Source organism: Microtus pennsylvanicus, chromosome 8, assembly GCF_037038515.1.
Source record: "Microtus pennsylvanicus isolate mMicPen1 chromosome 8, mMicPen1.hap1, whole genome shotgun sequence".
Classification (NCBI taxonomy): Eukaryota; Metazoa; Chordata; class Mammalia; order Rodentia; family Cricetidae; genus Microtus; species Microtus pennsylvanicus.
This window is the reverse complement of record NC_134586.1, coordinates 8,224,550-8,246,852: the sequence shown is the minus strand read 5'-3', so window position 1 is coordinate 8,246,852 and position 22,303 is coordinate 8,224,550. Positions and strand designations below refer to the sequence as shown.

Below are 22,303 nucleotides of genomic sequence, written 5' to 3'. Positions count from 1 at the left end.
TCAGATCAGTGTGGTATCTGGAGGCAGAATGGTCCACAGACAACTATGTGGAATGAAGATGCAGTACAGATCAAGGACATATTCCTGACCCTTGTTGGAAGCATGTACAAAAGAAATCACACAAGCTCCCATCAACAGGCAACTGGGTATCATGTAGGAGTCATGAACTGTTGTAATAGGAGCGGCGGGGCTGCATCCCCAGCACCCCGGCTGCCTCGCTAGCTTATGCCCTGAAATAACAACACACAAATTGTATTCATTTAAACACTGCTTGGCCCATTATATCTATCCTCTTCTCGGCTAACTCTTGCACCTGGACTAGCCCATTTCTAATAATCTGTGTAGCATCAGTCTTACTGGGAAAGATTCTAGCCTATGTCCATCCTGGGTCGGAGCTTCATAGCATGTGCCTCAGAGAGCAGAGCTCTCGCATCCACCCAGGAGAGGGGAGCATGGCGTCTCTCTGAGCTCACTTCCTCTTCCTCCCAGCATTCTGTTTGTTTACTCCTCCCACCTATGTTTTAACCTATCAGGGCCAAGCAGTTTCTTTATTGCTTAACCAATTAAATCAACAGATTGATATATGACACTCCCACATCAATGAACCCTGGCTTTTTTAACACACACACACATATCCACTTTCTTCTTTGGTCAATTTCTGCCTCCCCTCTTTATCACCAGAAAATATTGTCAAAGCAAACACTAAAACAGCTGGCAGGATGCTTCCACTCGATGGCATTCTTCCACCCTTCTTTTCTGTGAGTTCCCATTGATCTTCACTTAATCCTAAACTGTACCCAGTCTAGACTGAAACATTTCCCACAGTTGCTGCAGTTCCTGATGAAAGCTTGCCTTACTCTGCTCACTACTCACTACTGTTTTTTCTCAGAGAGCAATGCAGTGGAAATTATAATTTTTATATGGTCTCAATTATTCTCCTTTTTTATCTGCACAGGCAGAATTTGAGGAACAAAAGTAGATATCTTAATCTTGTGGAAGAAAATAGTTGAACTTTTTTTTCTCATATAAAAAAAGTTTACATCTTTCCATGTACCCCTCATATCTGAAAATACAGCAAAATCCCAGGGTTTCCCCCTAATCCATTTATGTGTGCATTTTCTCATTATCATCCTAAAAAGGAGGAGATAGCTGGAGAGTTTCAGGTGTGAGACACCATTGTGACTTTAATCCCAGATGTATTGACTTGCCTATATGTCTTTTTGTCTGTTTATATTGAAACACAGGAATATTTATGTCTATCATGCAAGACTGTTATGAAGAATGAACTGCACATCTACTATCAACACCCTCACTCATAGCTGGAATAAATTAGTCTCCCTGTCAATGGCAGTGAATTTTATTCATTCACTCCACAAATTTATTAAGTCTTTACTAAATTCCAAGCATAGTTGTAGGTGTCAGGGATCTGAAGTTGAAGAAGATGAAGCTTGTGCTTACTCTCAAGAGGTCACAGAAGCTATGGGAGAGACAGATCATAAACTGGTGAAGGGTAGCTATTGCCATGATGCAGTCAATGTCAGAGGGAAAAGAAGATTAATGAGAACCATTCTTATGCCTGTGTCATCTGAGTGCAGCATAATAGCTTAGCTTCTTCTTCTTTGAAATAAGTACAAGTTTGAAGATCTTTTTGCAAACTATTTGCAAGTTTTGGGATAGACCACTCAGTTTCTCTAACCACAAATAAAAACAGCATCTATTGTCTTCGAAGTGCAGAGAAGAAAACAGAGTTTATAACCAAAACCAAAAGAATTTAATGTGAGAAGACAGTCACAAAGGTGCAAGAAGCATTAAAAAGTCAAACTGGGAAGCAGGTTAAATCAGGAAGTGAAGGAGCTGAGATGCACAGGCTGGAGATCTCAAAGTCAGAAAGCCACCAACGGAAACTAGGAAAGCCCTGGCATTTCCCCCTTCCCCAAAATCGCAACGCCACACAAATATTTACCAGTAATACATACTAAGAGTCTGATATACAGGGAACCTTAGTCTTCAGTCTGGAATATAGATTAAATAGAGCATGGGAGAGAATGAATGTAAAAACAGATGAACACTAACCAAAACAATCATAATCCTCACTGCCAAGTTCAATATCTTAACAAATATTATAAAATTACCACACAAGTAAGGGTCAGCTAATGGTAGTTGTTTGCTGCTGAAGAATAGATTTAAAGTCTACAGTTTTGTTCCAACTGTGTCAGGAGACAGTTCCTTGTATATTTCCATAGTACTCACTTCCTATACTCACATCACTGAACCACAGTAAACACAAGGCTTGCCATCAAGTCAACTGATTTATTGACTCAAATGCATGGGCTTATCCCTTCTCCATCACTGCAAAAAGAGCCATAATCACTAGATCTTCACAGAATATGTTGTGTCCACAAGGAGATGACCAACTATTTGGAGGCTACTGACAGGAAGTCCATTTGCCAACAGAGACAAGCCACCACATTCTGAAATATCTGCTTATTTAGTGCTTAGTGGTATTTTGGACTCCATGTGTGATATAGGTGTGAATAATTTGCATTGGTATAAATCTTGACTTATTGATATAAGTTTAAGGTCAATTTTGTTATATGTATATGTATTTCTGATCTTGATTAATGTACTGTGATTGTGCAGCTCATTTAAAAATGTAATATATAGTTGAACAAATGCTTTTGTAATATGATAGGGCATCTCTTGGGTATATTCCCAAGAGTGGTATTGCTAGGTCCTGGGGCAGGTTGATCCCGAATATACCAACGAGATGCCTTATCGTATTACAAAAGCATTTGTTCAACTATGTTCATAGCAGCATTATTTCTAATAGCCAGAACCTGGAAACAACCTAGATGTCCTTCAATGGAAGAATGGATGAAGAAAATGTGGAATATATACACATTAGAGTACTACTCAGTGGTAAAAAACAATGACTTCAACATTGCATGCAAATGGATGGAAATAGAAAACACTATCCTGAGTGAGGTGTCCCGGACCCAAATAGATGAACATGAGATGTACTCACTCATAATTGGTTTCTAGCTATAAATAAAGGACATTGAGTCTATAATTTGTGATCCTAAAGAAGCTAAATAAGAAGGTGAAACCAAAGAAAAACATATAGTTATCCTCCTGGATATGGGAAGTAGACAAGATTGCCGAGCAAAAATTGGGATCTTGGGGGTGGGGTGGGATAGGAGTAAAGGGAGATGGGGAGAGAAATGTGAAAAGGGGAGGATGGGGGAACTTGGGGAATTGGGATGGTTGGGATAAAGGAAGGATGGATATGGGAGCAGGGAAGCATATATCTTAATTAAGGGATCCAGCTTAGGGTGGGCAAGAGACCTGAACCTAGAGGGGTTCCAAGGTGCCCAGAGGGATGTCCCCAGTTAGTGCCTTGGGCAGATGATGATAAGGATCCTGAAATGGCCCTATCCTATAACCACACTGATATTCATCTTGCATATCACCATAGAACCTTCATCAGGAGATGGATGGAGATTGGGACAGAGATCCATATTGGAGCACCGGAATAAGCTCCCAAGGTCCCAATGAGGAGCAGACGGAGGGAGAACATGAGTAAGGAAGTCAGGACCGTGAGGGGAGCACCCACCCACTGAGACAGGACTGATCTATTGGGAGATAACCAAGGCCAGCTGGACTGGAACTGAAAAAGCATGGGATAAAACCAGACTTTCTGAACAATGAGGACTGATGAGAAGCCAAGGACAGTGGCACTGGGGTTTGATCCTATTTCATGTTCTGGCTTTGTGGGAGCCTAGCCAGTTTGGATGCTCACCTTCCTAGACCTAGATGGGGGGGGGGGAACCTTGGACTTTCCACCTGACTGCTCTTTTGTCTGTAGAGGGGGGGGAGGAGTGGGGGGAGGTGGAGTGGAGTGGGAGGAAGGGGAGGGAAATGGGAGGATGGGAGGAGGCCGAAATTTTTTTTTCCAAGAAAAAATAAATAAAAAAATAATATATAATCTGAAAAATGTAATATATAATTAAGAAATATAGGTTGTTAATGGATAATGATTGATAATAGTCAAGCTTGTAGTCATGTTAGTTAGATTTTCTAGATATATAGAGATATATTTCAGTTAGATAGGCATTCTTCATATAGTTCAAAGACTACAGAATATAACATTTAAGGTGTTTTAATAACTTTGATATCTTATGACAATGAGACATGAATGCTTTTGGCAGCACCAGCTACTTCAAGAAGGTGGGCATTGAATAAGCTCCTTATGGAGTTTGATAGCCATTTGGGCAAGAAACTGCTCTTGCCTGGACTGTTGCATAAAATGGACATGAAGAACCTACACAGAGAGGACTTGCCTAACGGTGAGATGGTCCTTCAGGGCTCCTGCTTCATGACAGAGTCTATGGGACATTCTGCAGGACACAAAAGAAAGTGACTGAACTGTCTTTGGAACTTCCTGCTTCATAGAAATGTCTGCTGGATACTATGGGCCTGAAGGCTGAAGATGGATGCCCCAATGATACAGAAAAACTGAGTGACTGTCCAGGCAGTGAGATATCTCTGTCATTTCTAAAGTTTTGGAAGATGCTTACTTCTTATTTACTTACATAATATGATATCTCTCTGGAGTCTTTGATGGAGTTAAAGAATAGATAGATAGTAATAGTTATAGTTTTCCATTGTTATGATAAAAGATAAAATAGATATAAATATTATTATTGTAATTCTTGCTTGATAAATGTTTTGCCATATGTAATTTTACTCTCTTAAAGTAAAAGCCTTTCTTTTTTTGTTTAAACAGAAAAAGAGGAAGTGTTGTAGGAGGTTCTCCTGTTTGTGTGTTGCTTTCATTGTTTGAATAAAGAGACTGCCTTGGCCTTCTGATAGGTGGAGTAGAATGAACAGGATACTGGGAAGAAGGACAGACTGGAAGACACCATAATTCTCCTGCCCGAGACAGACACTGGTTAGACTCATGCTGGTAAGCCACAGTCAAGTGGTGATACACATTAATGGAGATAGGTTAATCAAGATGTGAGAGTTAGCCAATAATAGGCTAGAGCTAATGGGCCAGGCAGTAATTTATTTAATACAATTTCTATGTGGGTATTTTGGGGGTTTAATTAGCTGAGAGGCGGGAAGCAGCCTGCTCCTCCTTACTACACATGTATGATGTGTGTTTTTCAGTTGAGTGACAGCATGTAAGAAAAGTTTTAAAGAGTCTTTGTTCCTGAAGAACTGCTTCTACAATGGAAGATGCGGCTCTGGTACCATTTAGATAACACATAATCCTACCAAAATTGAATATCATGGGAGACTACAGACAATAAATAACAAACATCCACCTGAAGTACTCTTCACGGATTTTAAGCATTGTTCCTGGAAACCTGTCACATTATTGTATTCAGTTCTGATAAAATCCTGTGGCATAAATACTGTTATCCCAACTTTAGAGGTACAGGATTTAAAATAAAGGGGAATCAAACAACTATTTAAAATCATAGAGGTCATAAGTGATAAAGTTAATTTTTATCCTTGTAGACTTGCCAATTGCAGCCAGTTGCCCCCTTTAGGTGCATTTGTCTCTGTGTAAGACCTATCCCAGAATCTTCTGTCTTCTGAATGAGTTTACAACACATTTTGTTTTTAAAATCCTGTGTTAATTTCTATACGGTTTCTATAAAAACCATTGGAATTTTTTTTCTAATCAAAAAATGGAAATGGAACTAGAGAACTACTGTTAGGAACACTTGCTCATTGGGTAGAGGACATTGGCCATCAAATCCCTGAAGTTGAGCAAGGGATGCCAAAATACCAAGAAGTGGCAATAACTCTATCAGAAATGTTCATGTGACATTTATGCTAATGCATTTTCTTCATCTTTGGTTTTGTGTTTGTGTGTGTATACATGGAGGTGCACATGTCTGTGTGTGTGTGAGCACATGTACACATATGGGTGCATATATATGTGGTGTGTACATGTGTGATGTGCATGCATGCATGTGTGTGCATGTGTGTGCATGTTGGGGAGTTCATGCATGTGTGTGTTTTTGCACACAAATATGCATGCATGCAAATGCACATACCCATTTATACAGATACACATGTGGAATGTCAAAGAAAAGCCTCAGGCATTGTTCCTCAACTTTTTCTTGATTGAAACAGGGATCCTTTTCTTTGCTGCTCCCTTCTGAGGTTCACTGGCCTGTGAGTTTTCCAGGTTTCTTCTGTCTCTGCCTCTCATCTCTTTGTGGGAATGCTAGGATTTCAGATGCTTCCAGCTATACTTGGGTTTTGGAGTCTGAACTCAGATCCTTATATTTTCATGGCAAGCATACTGCTCTCTAAGCAGTTGCCCCAGCTTCCCATCTTAGAGCTGCTTGCAGCATAGGCTCATGTGCTGTATTGTAAAACACATCACCAGAGCTGCTTTTCTTCTGGAAAATATGTTCTCTTGCTAGAACATCATTACCAAAGGGCACCCAGCCTCCAGAGCTCCACTGTGGATCACACCAGGAACAAATATCTCTGTCCCTCTCCATTTTGTAATTGAAACAGTTTTGAGATTCTTTAATACATTACTAATTTGGGAGGCATTTGTACTCAGGAATCTCTGGTAATGATATTCTCTGCTGTCAACATAATAAGTAGACTCTAATGCATCTGAGTTCATATGATAAATGCATTGTATATCATGAAGGCATGATGTGTATGTGAGGACCGTTGATTAATTTTGTGATTCTGACAGTTTTCCATGTATTTAATTACAAAACATCCAGGCATCTGAATCAATAGTCTCATCTCAATGCATCAAAAGCACATATTTGAAGTCCAAAATCCAAATTGTGAGTTCCTTTGAAAGATATTACAAAACAATAACCCACAAGCCCCTAACTGAATTACTTTTAAGACACAAAGTTGAAAGTAAAAATTAATTAGTGAACTCAGTGCATCTAGCTCTTTTGAAATGTCTTGGTTTAAGAAGGGTTTACAGGACAAAAGAAATTGACAGCATTGGTCCAATTACAATCTCCTTTTATACCATTGAAGCACCAATACTGTAGTAGTCTTTGCATGCAAAGGCCTACTAGAGCTCTCCAACACACATGTTAAAAACTAAAATTCCTGTTCTTTTAGAAGGTGCATGTATTCACTATCTAGCTGAATGCTTGCCTTTATACCTGTTTACATAAGACAACTTGGCACACACAACTTTGTGAACACAGAATTTATATAAAGAGCTCTATGTAAACTGTTTTAGACACCAGTGTTGTTTCATAATTTTTTATTTTGATTATTAAAATCTTAGATTTAATATTAATTTAATAGCAAAAACATGATAAACTTTTTACATGCCATTTAGACCCATTATACTAAAAATACTTTTTTTATACTTTTTGAAAAAAATCATCACACTTATTTATTTTGTATGTGTGTGTGTGTGTGTGTGTGTGTTGAATTTGTGCATAGGTCAGAAGAAATATCACAAGAGTCAGTACTCTCCTTCCACAACATGGGTTTTGGGAATGTGATTCAGCTATATGTCCAAGGCAACAACTAACTTTTTACCCACTGAACCATTGAAAAGCCTCCTTAATAGGTTTTCCAGCACTGTCCCAAGACCCAATCTGCTATTGGAGGCTACTTGTTCATTTCCAGACTGCCCTGACTTGAAATAATCACACAGAAACTATATTATTTGCAATACTGTTTGGTCAATAGCTTAAGCATATTTCTGGCTCACTCATATATCCTAAATTAATCCATTTCCATCATTTCATATTTTACCATGAGGCTTGTGACCTACCAGCAAGGTTCCAGTTAGCAGCTTGTGTCTTTCTCCTCTCATGGCTCCATCGCTTCTCAAAACTCTGCCTTCTTTCTCTCAATATTCAGTTTAGATTTCCCCACCTAGTTGTACTCTGGCCTATCATAGGCCAAGCCAGAATCTTTATTCATTAACTAATAAAGCAACACATTGCGTTTAGGTGATTATTTGTAGTTTATGGATAAGAACCACTGTCTTGGCTTTTTCTTGGCAAGAGGGGGATTCTTGACCATTTACAGAGAATATCATGGGGCTGAGACATGATTTGTTGGTTAAAAGCACTTGATGTTCTTCCCAAAGCACACATCTGGTGTTTCAGAACTACCTGTAACTCCAGCTAAAGGTATTCAACACTTTTTTCTAGCCTCTTTTGGCACAAAACCCATGTAACAGACACACATACTCACACACATCAATTTTTTATTAAAATTTCTAAGAATGCCAGCTGTTCAAAATACCTCCCAATACTAATCTGTCTAAAGTCCCTTCATGATAAGGCTGTCATTACACCACAAGTGTGGGAATATTATGGGAATGATATGATGCCTTCCCAATGTGCCCATGCACATAATTCTCATTTGTTCCAGTATTAATAAAGGGAGCTTTGGTTATGTGGTCCATGTGTATCTTACAGTTCTCTTAGTATCAGGGTATTTTCCCCATTTTAATCATAGAACTTTTGTGTGGAGTTCTATATATAACAAAGTTTCTTGTATATCATTAATTCACTAGTTTTAGCACTCAGTGGCAATTTAAAACTCCATTATTTGTGTTAAATGCAGCAGATGATATTCTGTGCTAGGAGACTGTTAACTTTATTTCTCAATATTTACTAACTCAAATCAGTATGGACTTAGAGATTTTTATTATACTAAATGGATTAAGGTCTACATCCTCAATCATTGCATTAGCTGCCTTTTCCATTCCTGAGACAAAATATCTGACAGAACATTGTGGAATATTATTTTAACTATGTAAAGATAAGTTATGTTTCTATATGCTCCAGACTATCACTTCAACGATGTAAAGGTGTGTTGAATTTTTATGCCGCATTTAACTATAAAAAGTTACATTAGTTTATGCAAGAATTTCAATGATGTAAAATTGTGTTCCATCACCTGCCTAAAGCACCTGATTGGCCTAATAAAAATTTGTTTAGCTAATAGCTAAGCAGTAGAGCAATAGGTGGGGATGGCAGACAAAGTGACTAAGTAAAAGAATGAATCTAATCATAAGGGCAGATAATGAGGGAGAAGCCCTGGGCCATACAGACAGACAGGCAGTGACCAGACAGACAGACCCAGAGGAAGTAGAGAAGTAGGACATATAGAATGAGGGAAAGGTAAAATGTCCCCAGGCAAAATGTAGATAAAGTGAAACAGGCTACTCTCAGCTAAAAGAGTAATGAAACAAGCAAAAGTTAAGGCTGTGCATTCATAACTAATAATAAATCTTCATGCCATGATTTGGGGCTGGCAGTGCTAGAAAGCCTCACATTTGATACCCAATGTGAGGACCTAATTTCTACGTGTGGCCTAAGAAAGCTTAAAAAAGAAAGAAAAATGAATTCAGCTTCTTTAAAAGACTCTACCAAAGAAGTAATTGAGCAGCTGGCACATTAGGAAGAAACAGTGAACTTAGTAAAAATGCTCAGAGAGGAGCATCAACTTCCTGGAGCTGGGGTAGTTGAATGGAGTTCCTGGTGAGAAGCAGCTCCCAGTCAATGCCTCTCTTCATCGGGAAGGAACAAGTCACCAACATAAAGCTGTGCTGCTATGGTTTGGCTCACACAGTCAGAAAGGATCGAGACATGCATTAGCAGGTTACAGTGTTTTTGCAGAATCTAATAGAGGTAAATGAAACCAATTTACTAAGGGGTTCCAATGGAAAGGAATGAACTCACAAATACAGAGAAAGGGCTGAAATTACCACTGATCTTGTGCTTTCTCTCTTTCGTCTTATGTCTCTCCTAACACTAAGCAAAAGAGTGAGCATATTTCTTCATGCAACTTATAGTGCATACATATCCTCTCAGACTATGCCCAAAGGGCCTATATCACAAAAGGTAAATGACTGAATTAATTCTGACAATGCAATGTATTTAAAAATGTGCATAGGTTTAAGAAAGAAAAGAAAATGGGTATAGACATTCATAGGGAAAAATATATGGTTTAGAGATAATAAAGTCTTTAAAGAAACAGTAGAGTAACATAAAGTGAAAAAGACATGTAAAGATGGGAAATACATAGGGAGTCTGGATCCTATGTATATGTTGTGTTGACTTTGAGTCTTTCGTATGCTGAGTAAACATCAGTTTCTGAGAGACATGTGATTGAAAAAGGGACTGCTGAATGAAACCAACCTAGATACCTTAGGAATGCCTTAACTTTAAAATGGAATTCAAGAAATGTAATTGCATTGGGAGAGAGATTATGCTTTTGTTCCTGTGGAAACAAAAGCCTGTGGATTTCTTCAAGGTTAACAAAGATCTGGTTTGATCTGCTAAATATCTTGACTACAGGCATCAAGAAATAAAAAACAAAAACTACAAAAGGTAACATATATATTTATCCCTCAAGATGTGAAGACTTCTTAGACTGGACATCAAATGTTACAACTAGTTTTCCCAGGACTTGGCCATTGTCTCCATTTTCTCATGGTCCCCTGGAGATGCTGTCACCCACAGACAACAGGAAGAAGTCTAGAAAAGACAAGGCTCACTTTCCCAAGCGGGGAGGTTGGTGGTTTTTACTCATTTGATGGATTATGGATGTTTGTCATCATTTTGGCAAATATGAATATAATATGTAAAAATAACTATTAATGTCAAATATTTTACATTAGTAAGGGTTTTTGTATATTGATAAAAATTTAAAGCTATTTTTGTATGTAGAAGCTATATGTGTGTTTCTACTGTTGTTTGGGGTATTGTGTATATTAGGTTCATTTAAATATGTAATGTATAATTCAGAAATACAGATTATTAGTAAGGAATCTATATAATTTGATTATATTATAATCAAACTTGTGGTCATATTAGGTACATTTTCAAGGTTAAACAGATATATTTTACACAAATAGGTGATTGTCAAATGCTTCAGAGACCTACAGAATATAACATTTAAGATATTCCATAACAAGGCTTTTCATGACAGTGATAAATATCTGCTCCTGGGAACACCAATCTACTTCATAAAAGTATGATAGATATCAAAGAAACTCCATATGGACTTGCTCTCATTGTGGCAAAGCTATTCACTTGGGTAAGGATCTGTCCTTACTTTAACTGGTGACAGTATTCCATCCAAACTGGACAAGCAGGACACAAATGAAAAAGGCAGCAGAACTTTACCAAGACAGGTGGTACAATCATTTAAAATTCCTGCTTCATAGAAAATTCTGCCATATATGCTTGGCCTGTATGGAGAAGTTGGATGTCCCGATAATACAAAGAAGTTTGGGTGGAACACCAGGCAGCCAGATGTCTTCGTTATTTCTTCAGTTTTGGAACTGGCAGTGACTTGCTCTGTACTTCCTATTTACTCAAGTAATATAAATCTTCTTGGGATATTTTATGAAGTTGAAAAGTAGATAGTTATCTATACAGTTTCCCTTAGTTATAATAGATGATAAACTAGGTATAGTACTAATCAAGATAGAATAAAGAATAAAGTGTTTTTTTCTCTGAATTTGTCATATACAAATGTACTAAATATTATAAATGTAATTCTTGATAATTGTTCTTATTGTATATTGTCTTTCTATGTTAAAGCTGAAATCATTTTTTATTTAGACAAAAAGAAATATTACTTTAACTATATAAAGATGTGTTGCATTTGTTTATGTTGTGGAATAATACCTAAACTATGTAAATCTGTATTGAATTTATCTATGAAAAGATTGCTACATTTGTTTATGCTTCATTTGTTTAATGATGTAAATGTGTGTTGCTTTGCTGTCTAAAGCACCTTCTCAGTGAAGTAAAAAGTTGAATAATCAAAAGCAAGGCAATTGAGGGACATTCATGGTTGTTGGACAGGGAGAATAAGTAGCAGGGGAATTTAGACTGAAAGAGAAGAGAAGCAGAGGGAGAAAGAGAGGGAAACACCTGGGTCCAGCCAAACAAACAGAATAAACAGGAAAAGAAGGACATCTGGAATAAAAGAAAAGTAAAAAGCCCTGAAGCAAAACATAGATGAAGAGGAAGAGGTTAATGTAAGTGGGAAAAACTAAGATAAGACTGAACATTCATAATGAATAAAAAAGTTTCTGTGTGATGATTTGGTGGTGAACAGTTAAAGATCCTGCTATGACAGATATAAGCTACATGAGAAATTATTTTATCTCATACCTTGAGGGTGCGGTCCATCATGGCATAGAGGGAAGGGTAAGAGAGTTGAGAGGTGTCTTATTGCAGCCACTATAGAAAAGCTAGTGTTAGCTCTCTTTTCTCTTTTTGACTTATTCTGGAAGACCCTAGCCCGTAAGGTAGTGACACCCATACTTTTCCCACCTCAGTCAAACTTTCTGCATATTGTCCCATAAATACATGTTTCCATGGAATTTTTAAATCCAGTCAAGTTGACAATGAAAATTAACCATTACTATACCAAACTCATGTTCAATTTTTTCTAGTAGAAGTTATATCAATTTAAGTCCTGCATGTAAAGGAACCCTTGTGGATGACGCTGGCCATTCAAATATTATATCATTTTGAAAGTTGCTATTACTATCCATTTGTTTATTCTTTGTTCCTATTGATGGCTACTTCCTCATTTTCTGTCTCTACCCTGGCAGCTTCTTTATTTCATATCATGAGATGATCTAGGCTTATTTATTTATTCTTACTTTAACCAGAAGATCTCTTAAGACAAACTCTGCTCCAGAAAATTGATTTCCATTGCTAAAAATAAATATATAGGAACCAAGATGTAGACATAGATATAGAGATGGTCATACACAGATAGGAAATAGATGTATGTGACCATATATACTTACATAAAAAAGAAATAATAAAAGTGAGGACACACTGATGCTTCTAGTTCTGGTCCAGCAATGGTCTTTTTTCTGTACTTGTAGACTTCATTTTTGTCAGAGCAAATAGATATCCATTATCAGCTATCTCTTATCTATTCCAGCATAGGATACACAGGTAAGAATTTTCACAACTGCTGGTAAACATCATTTTAAGTCGCTAACCTACTAAGAATTCAACATTTGCTTGTAGCTTATCTTGTAATGAAACATAAATTAAGTATAGCATCCCGTGAAATACACCTGTGCAGCTCCAATCCTCTCAATGTATAGAAAATTTACCTCTTGAGAGACAGATTTCCTGTGGACGATCTTGTTTTGAATGCTAATATCATTTTCATCTTAGTGCATATCTTAAATAATATGAAGAGAATTACCACTTTAGAAAGCAAAAATAAGCTAAGAATGACTGTATATGGTATTGTGATCTGAGTTTGAGTCCCAGAACCCACATAAAGACAGGAGAGAATCTACTCTAAGTTGCCTCCGACCCACAAACTCTCACTCATACCATGTGTCACATACCATGTAACACACACACAAAACAAACCACACCATATATGTCAGTACCCTTCAACTTGATAAAGAGAATAAATTTTAAAGTAAGGCATAGCACACTACAAAGTACACATTCAATTAATTGTAAACTGTTTACAAGATTAAGATGGCAATTTCACAGAAAGAAGTAGAATATTAATGACTCTGAGATTGCTTCACTCATCTACCTGTCTCCATGAATCACAATGATCTGCATTGGAAAATATTTATTTTTTGCATTAGAGAAAATATTTTCTATTTATTATCAAATTTGGTAACTTTTAACAATCTGACTTACTTCAATATCTTAATTTCTTCTAATGTGTTTGATTGAAATCTAAAACCGTGCCAGATGATGATGATGATGATGATGATGATGATGATGATGATGATGATGATTGTCTGTTTATCACCATGTAGCAGTCACTTACCAGCAAAATTTCAGCATGTTTGACTCTGGCAGAGGCTCCATTGCTTTTTTCCCTCTGCCTTCTTTCTCCCAAAATTCAGTCCAGTTTTCCCTGCCTACCTAAGTCCTGTCCTATCAACAGTCCAAGGCAGATTCTTTTTGGGGGGAGGGTTCGCACATTTATTTTATTTTTTATATATTGATTTATTAAAAACTTCCACCTCCTCCCATCCTCCCATTTCCTCCCAACCTTCCCCTCCCCCTTGCTCTCCAGTCCAAAGAGAAGTCAGGGTGCCCTGCCCTGTGCGAGATCCTAGGCCCAGTCCCCTCCATTCAGGTCTAGGAGGGTATGCATCCAAACAGACTAGGATCCCAAAAAGCCAGTGCATGGAGTAGAATCAAAACCCGGTGTCATTATCATTGGCTTCTCAGTCCGCCCTCATTTTCAGCCACATCCAGAGAGTCCAGTTTGATCACATATTCGTTCAGTCCCATTCCAGCTGGCCTTGGTAAGCTCCCATTAGATCAGTCACACCGTCTCCATGGGTAGATGCACCCCTCGCGGTCCTGACTTCCTTGCTCATCTTCTCCCTCCTTCTGCTCTTCATCTGGGCCTTGAGAGCTCAGTCCAGTGCTCCAATATGGGTCTCTGTCTCTATCTCCATCCATCGCCAGATGAAGGTTCTATAATGATATGCAAGATATTCATCAGTATGGCTATGGGAGAAGGCCAGTTCAGGCACCCTTTCCTCTGCTGCTCAAGGACCTAGCTGAGGAAATTCCCTTGGATACCTGGGAACCCCTCTAGAGCCAAGTCTCTTGCCAACCCTATAAAAGCTCCCTTAGTTAAAATATCTTCTTTCCTTCTTCCATATCCACCCTTCTTCCATCTCAACCATCCTATTCCCCCAGGCTCTCCCCAATCCTCCCCTTCTCCCTTCTCTCTCGCCATCTCCCCTTACCCCAATCCACTCCCACCCCCGTGCTCCCAACTTTTGCCCTGCAATCTTGTCTACTTCCAATATCCGGGAGAATAACTACATGTTTTTCTTTGGGTTCACCTTCTTACTTAGCTTCTCTAGGATCATGAATTATAGGTTCAATGTCCTTTGTTTATGGCTAGAATCCACTTATGAGTGAGTACATACCATATTCCTCTTTTTGGGCTGGGGTTATCTCACTCAGTAAAGTATTTTTTATTTCCATCCATTTGCATGCAAAATTCAAGAAGTCATTGTTTTTATACCACCGAGTAGAACTCTAACGTGTATATGTGCCACACCTTCTTTATCCATTCTTCTATTGAGGGGCACGTAGGTGGTTTCCAGGTTCTGGCTATTACAAATAGTGCTGTTATGAACGTAGTTGAACAAATTCTTTTGTAGTATGATTGGGCATCTCTTGGGTATATTCCCAAGAGTGGAATTGCTGGATCATGAGGTAGGTTGACTCCCAGTTTCCTGAGAAAATGCCACGCTGATTTCCAAAGTATTTTCACAAGTTTGCATTCCCACCAACAATGGGATGTTACTCCACATCCTCTCCACCATAGGCAATCATTGGTGTTTTTGATTTTAGCCATTCTGACAGGTGTAAGATGGTATCTCAAAGTTGTTTAGATTTGCATTTCCCTGATCACTAAGGAGGTTGAGCATGACCTTAAGTGTCTTTTGGCCATTTGAATTTTTGTTGAGAATTCTCTGTTCAGTTCAGTACCCCATTTTTTAATTGTGTTAATTAGAGTTTTAATGTCTAGTGTCTTGAGTTCTTTATATATTTTGGAGATCAGACCTTTGTTTGATGCAGGATTGTTGAAGATCTTCTCCCATTCAGTAGGTTGCCTTTTTGTCTTAATGATAGTGTCCTTTGCATTACAGAAGCTTCTCAGTTTCAGGAGGTCCCATTTTTTCATTGTTGCTCTTATTGTCTGTACTACTGGGGTTCAATGTAGGAAGTGGTCTCCTGTGCCCATGCATTGCAGACTACTTCCCACCTCTCTTCTATCAGGTTCAGTGTGGTCAGATTTATATTGAGGTCTTTAATCCATTTGGATTTGAGTTTTGTGCATGGTGATGGATATGGGTCTATTTTCATTCTTCTACAGGTTGACATCCAGTTATTCCAGCACCATTTGTTAAAGATGCTTTCTTTCTTCCATTGTATAATTTTAGCTCCTTTGAAGAAATCAGGTGTTCATAGGTGTGTGGGTTAATATCTGGGTCTTTGATTTGATTCCATTGGTCTACATCTCTATTTTTATGCCAATGCCAAGCTGTTTTCATTACTGTAGTTCTGTAATAGAGTTTGAATTCAGGGATGGTAATGCCTCTGGAAGTTCTTTTATTGTATGGGATTGTTTTGACTATCCTGGGTTTTTTGTTTTTCCATATAAAATTGATTGTTATTCTCTCAAATTCTGTGAAGAATTTTGTTGAGATATTGATGGGGATTGATTTAAATCTATAGATTGCTTTTGGTAGAATTGCCATTTTTGCTATGTTGACCCTCCTAATCCAAGAGCATGGGAGATCCTTCCATTTTTCTGGTATTTTCTTCAATTTCTTTCTTCAAAGACTTAAAGATCTTGTCAAATAGATCTTTCACTTCCTTGGTTAGAGTACCCCAAGATACTTTATGCTATTTGTTGCTATCGTGAAAGGTGATGTTTCTGCAATTTCCTTCTCTGCTTTTTTGTTCTTTGTGTATAGGAGGGTAACTGATTTTTTGGAGTTGATCTTGTATCCTGCCACATTACTAAGGTGTTTATCAGCTGTAGGAGTTCTTCGGTAGAATTTTTGGGATCATTTATATACTGTATTATGTCATCTGCAAATAAAGAAAGTTTGACTTTTTCCTTTCCAATTTGAATCCCCTTGATCTCCTTATGTTGTCTTATTGCTATTGCTAGAACAGCAAGCACTATATTGAAGAGGTATGGAGGGAGTGGACAGCTTTGTCTTGTTCCTGATTTTAGTGGAATGGCTTTGAGTTTCTTTCCATTAAATTTGATGTTAGCTGTTGTCTTGCTGTATATTGCTTTTATTATATTCAGGTATGAACCTTTACTCCTAATTTCTCTAAGACCTTTATCATAAAGGGGTGTTGAATTTTCTTAAATGCTTTTTCAGTATCTAATCATATACTAGATTTAGGCAGGGACTGGGAGAACCCTATACTGACTTTTTGCAAAGATTAATTAAGGCTCTGAACACAGGAGTAAGAGACCCAGAAGCTAGACAACTAATTCTTGAATCACTAGGTTTTGAAAATGCAAACTTAGACCGCAAAAAGATAATTGGGCCTTTAAGGTCTAGATCAGCACCTATGGATGAATGGATTCAGCATACCATGAATTTTCAGACCTTTAATTAGGATGACAAATGTTGGGTAGGAGAAGTGATTTCCAAAGTGATGAGGGGACATCAACCTGCCAAATGTTTTAATTTTGGTAAATTTATACATCTAAAAGGGGATTGCAGGCAAGGTATTTCTAACAATAATACTTCATCTGGGAATGGCAGGAATAGGATACCTCGGCCGTCAGGTATATGTAGGAGGTGTGGGAAAGGACAACATTGGACAAATGAATGCAGATCAACAACCGACAAACAAGGCAATCCAATATCATTGGGAAACTCCCTGAGGGGCTTCTCATAGGCTCCCAAGCCAAAAGTGGCCCATTCATTCCCAGTAATCATGGAGGACATGTTGCATCAGGAAAATTAAAAACTCTGTACAAGATCATAAGGTTCTAAATGATGAAAATTTGGAGGATAAGTCAGAAAGTCAATTAGGTAATAAGAAGCATATATTTTGGCAAACCCCTATAAATGATCAGAGACCAAAGCTGAGAGTACGTATAAATGGAATTGTGATTGTTGGCTTGATAGACATAGGAGCAGATGTGAGTATAATCACTCCAGAATCTTGGCATCCAAATTGGCCTTTTCAAGAGGCAGATGTTCAATTACTAGGAATTAGAACAGTATCTCTAGTTAAACAAAGCACGAGATGGGTTGGCTGTATTGGGCCATAAGGTCAAAGAGAAAAGCTAAGGCCATATGTAGCTGATATTGCAATAAATTTACAGGGCTGTGACCTGCTACAACATTGCTCCTGTACTAATTGTTCTAAAGCCTGCAATTTATCTTCAGCTAAAGGCCACTGTTTAACCCATATTGGCTTCTCATTAACATTCCTGCAGTCTCAGGAATTCATAATTCTGGGAAGAATGAAATAAAGTACTATGCACAAAGGTCATCAGCCATTCAGGCTGTACAAGAACATAAAGCAACTAACACACCTTTAGAGGTACCAACAACCCTACCTTTCAAATGGCTAACTGAGAAGTCAATATGGGTTAAACAGTGGCCTTTAGCTGAAGATAAATTGCAGGCTTTAGAACAATTAGTACAGGAGCAATTAGATTCTCGACATATTGAAGAATCAACTAGCCCTTAGAATTCTCGTGTGTTTGTTGTAAAAAAGAAATCTGGGAAATGGAGAATGGTGACAGATGTAAGAGCTGTCAACAAGGTAATTCACCCTATGGGCCCTCTACAGTCTGGACCTCCTCTGCCTTCTCTGTTACCCAAACAATGGCCTCTCATACTTATTGACTTGAAGGATTGCTTCTTCACCATACCATTACAAGAAAAGGATAGAGAAAAATTTGCCTTCACAGTGCCTACTTATAACAACTTCCAGCCTATTAGGAGACACCAGTGGACTGTCCTACCCCCACAGGGAATAGTCCCAGCCTGTGTTAATACTTTGTAAATCAGGCATTGGAAATAATTGATGTGGGAGTGATTTCTTTCTGATCTGTTGCTTTCATTGGTTAATTAATAAAGAAACTTCCTAGGCCCATTTAATAGGCCAACCCGTAGGTGGGCAGAGTAAACAGAACAGAATGCTGGGAGAAAGAAAGCTGAGTGAAGAGACGCCATGGTTCTCCCACTCCAGACAGATGCAAGTTAAGATCTTTCCAGGTAAGCGCACCTCATGGTGCTACATAGATTATTAAACATGGGTTAAGAGGCTAAAAGTAATGGGCCAGGCAATGTTTAAAAGAATACAGTTTCCATGTAATTATTTCGGGTAAAGCTAGCCGTGTGGGCGGCCAGGTGCCGGGAAAGTAGCCTGCCGCTCCTACTTCAACAAATAATACATAAGCAATTCCCTAAATCTATAATATACTATTACATGGATGACATTTTGCTATCCAATTTAAAGATAGATAATTTAGAAAGAATGTTTGAGGAAGTAAAGATAATTTTGCCTAAATGGGGATTACAAATTGCTCCTGAAAAGATTCAAAGAGGAGATTCTGTCATTTACCTAGGTTACAGAATAGGTTTACAAAAAATTAGGACACAAAAGGCACAAATTAGGAGAGACCAGTTACAAACGCTTAATGACTTTCAAAGATTGTTAGGAGACATTTCCAGTCTATGACCGGCTGTTGGGATAACACCTGATCTAATTATTCATTTAAACAAAACCTTAGATGACGACAAAGATTTGAATAGTCCCAGAGAGTTAACAGCTGAAGCAGACAATGGTTGAGGAAAAATTACAGGAGGCACATGTAGATAGGGTGGATCCAAATCTTAGTTGTATTTTAGTCATATTGCCTTCCAGAATTTCTCCTATGGGAATTTTAATGCAGAGTTAAGATACTATTTTTGAATGGATCTTTTTACCACACATGTAAAAAATTAAAAACTTATGTAGAAAAGGTCTCTGAATTAATTATAAAAGGTAAACTGAGACTTTGTCAACTAGCAAATAAAGAACCCAACAGAAATTAAAGTGCCTTTCACTACTGATGAAATAAAAAAGTTATGGGAAGACAATGAACCATGGCAAAGAGCTTGTGCTAATTATTTTGGAGAAATTAATAGCAACTATCCCAAAAGCAGTAGACTTATAGACTTATAAAGAGAACTTCTTGGATTCTTCCTCAATTGTACGTGATGTCCCAATAACTGGAGACTGTAAATTTATACTGATGCTAATAAATCATGGAAGGCTGGTTACAAATCAGATGAATTGAGTAAGGTAGAACAAAGCCCTTATACTTCTGTCCAGAAGGCAAAATTATATGCCATTCTTATGGTGCTAAGGGATTTTTAAAGAACCTCTTAATATAGTTACAGATTCACAATATGCAGAAAGAGTTATCTTACATATTGAAACTGCTGGATTTATACCAGATGACACAGAGTTGACTTCATTGTTTATCAAGGTACAAGACATAATCAGGAATTGGCTTTGTCTGATGTACATAACACATATCCAGTCCCATACGGGTCTGCCAGGTCCTATAGCACAACGTAATACAGAAATTGATCAATTATTGATTGGAAGCATGTTGCAGGCCTCAGAATTTCATAATAAACCGTGTCAATAGCAAAGGTTTAAAGAAAGTTTTCCATTACATGGCAACAAGATAAGGAGATTATAAAGAGATGCCCTACTTGCTCTTTATATAACCAAACACCTCTACTTGCAGGGACTAACCCAAAGGGTACTCAAAAGAATGAAATCTGGCAGATGGATGTGTTCCACTTTATAGAATTTGGAAAATTAAAATATGTACATCACACCATTGACACTTATTCAGGCTTTCAGTGTGCAACTGCTTTAAGCTCAGATAAATCTGACTTAGTAATCACATTTATTAGACGTTATGGTCATCATGGGTATACCTGCACAAATAAAATCAGATAATGGCCCAGCTTATGTCTCTATGAAAATGAAACAGTTTTTTTGCTTATTATAATATTAAGCATGTTACAGGTAATACATAAAACCCTACAGGTCAAGCAGTCATAGAAAGATCAAATTGAACTATAAAGGATATGTTAAATAAACAGAAAGGGGTGGAAAATGCCCCCAGAAATAGATTACATAATGCCTTATTAACCTTGAATTTTCTTAATGCTAATGAGAAAGGAACAACAGCAGCAGAAAGACACAACCTAACACATAAACATCTCACTTTAAGCTGAGTAGTCCATCCACACTCCTTTCCTCTGCCCTCAATAAAATCAAGACTACTTAAAATTTAAAATGTTCTCCTTTCTGTCTCAGCACTCTGCCTTGCAGATCTAGCTGTGCAGACCTTTCCATCTTTACACTTTCAGAACACGCAAACATTTTCTAGGATTGTAAGCATGGGTAAGGGAGTTTATGAGACAAGAGGATATTAAATATTTATTGGAGAAAACTCTTAAATAACAATAAAGTAAAGAGCCATCATGGTTGTTAGCCCTGGGAGAATTGGAAGCTGTTATAAGGCTCTAGCCCCCACAAAAGAGATGGAGAGATATCTATAGAATATTCCATCCAAAGAGAAAAGAATATACCTTCTTCTCAGCACCTCATGGAAGCTCCTCAAAAATTGACCACATACTCAGTAACAAAACAAACCTCAACAAATACAAAAATTTGGAATAACCCAATGTATCTGATCAGATCACCATGGTTTAAAACTAGAAGTCAACAGAAATACTAATTCCAGAAAGCCCACAAACACATGGAAATTAAACAATGTTCACCTAATCATCAATGAATGAAGGAAGAAATAAAGGGAGAAATTAAAGACTTCCTAAAATTCAATGAAAATTACCACAAAACATACCCAAATTTATGGGACACAATGTAAGCAGTGTTAAGAGGAAAGTTCATAGCAATAAATGTCTACACAAAGAAGCTGGAAAAATCCCACACTAGTAAATTAACAGAACATTTAAAAACTTTGGAACAAAAAGAATCAAACTCATCTAAGAGAACCAGATGGGAAGAAATAATCAAATTGAAAGCTGAAATCAACAAAATAGAAACAAAGAAAAAAATACAAAGAATAATGAGACAAAGAGTTGGTTCGTCAAGAACATCAACAAAATAGACAAAACTTTAACCAAAAGGCAGAGAGAGAGAGAATATCTAAATCAACAAAATCTGATATGAAAAGGGAAACATAACAACAGACATGGAGGAAATACAGAGAATTATCAGGTCATATTTAGAAAACCCATACTCCACAAAATAGGAGAAAACTTAAAGGAAATGGATAATTTTCTGGATAAATATCACTTACCAAAATTAAATCAAGACCAGATAAGTAAATTAAACAGACCTACAACTGCAAAAGGTTGGAATAGACAAGAGATAAGCTCTGTTTCAAATATGAATACATCCTCTCCAACTATGATTTTTGAAAGCATAAAATCAAAGAGCTATTGGAAGAGTTATACCTGTAACTTGGAGGCATGGTGGCTTGTATCTGTGAGATCACTCTCTTGCTGCCTTTTCTGATTCTTCTTACTTAGTTCTGTGTATCCAATGTCTACATATATTCAAGCAAACATAAGTGACACAATAAATCTAATGATTGAAGCTGCCATTGTCACTATATTTAAAATACCAGCAACATTTCAAAACCATTTGATCAGAGTCCAATTAAATATATTTATTTTTCCTCACACAAATTTTGATCATAT

The 22,303-nt window shown here is 37.5% G+C and overlaps 2 protein-coding genes across 3 annotated transcripts in view; one reads left to right on the top strand and one right to left on the bottom strand.

Moving 5' to 3' along the window:
- Window positions 1-7,859, bottom strand: part of LOC142855849 (solute carrier organic anion transporter family member 1A5-like) — a 76,156-nt gene extending 68,297 nt beyond the window's left edge. For both annotated transcript variants that reach the window (XM_075982374.1, XM_075982375.1), the window contains exon 1: window positions 7,793-7,859. The gene's annotated coding sequence lies outside the window, so the exon portion shown is untranslated. The remainder of the gene's footprint in view (window positions 1-7,792) is intronic.
- Window positions 1-22,303, top strand: part of Slco1b3 (solute carrier organic anion transporter family member 1B3) — a 1,042,880-nt gene that overhangs the window by 232,709 nt on the left and 787,868 nt on the right. The window lies entirely within an intron of this gene.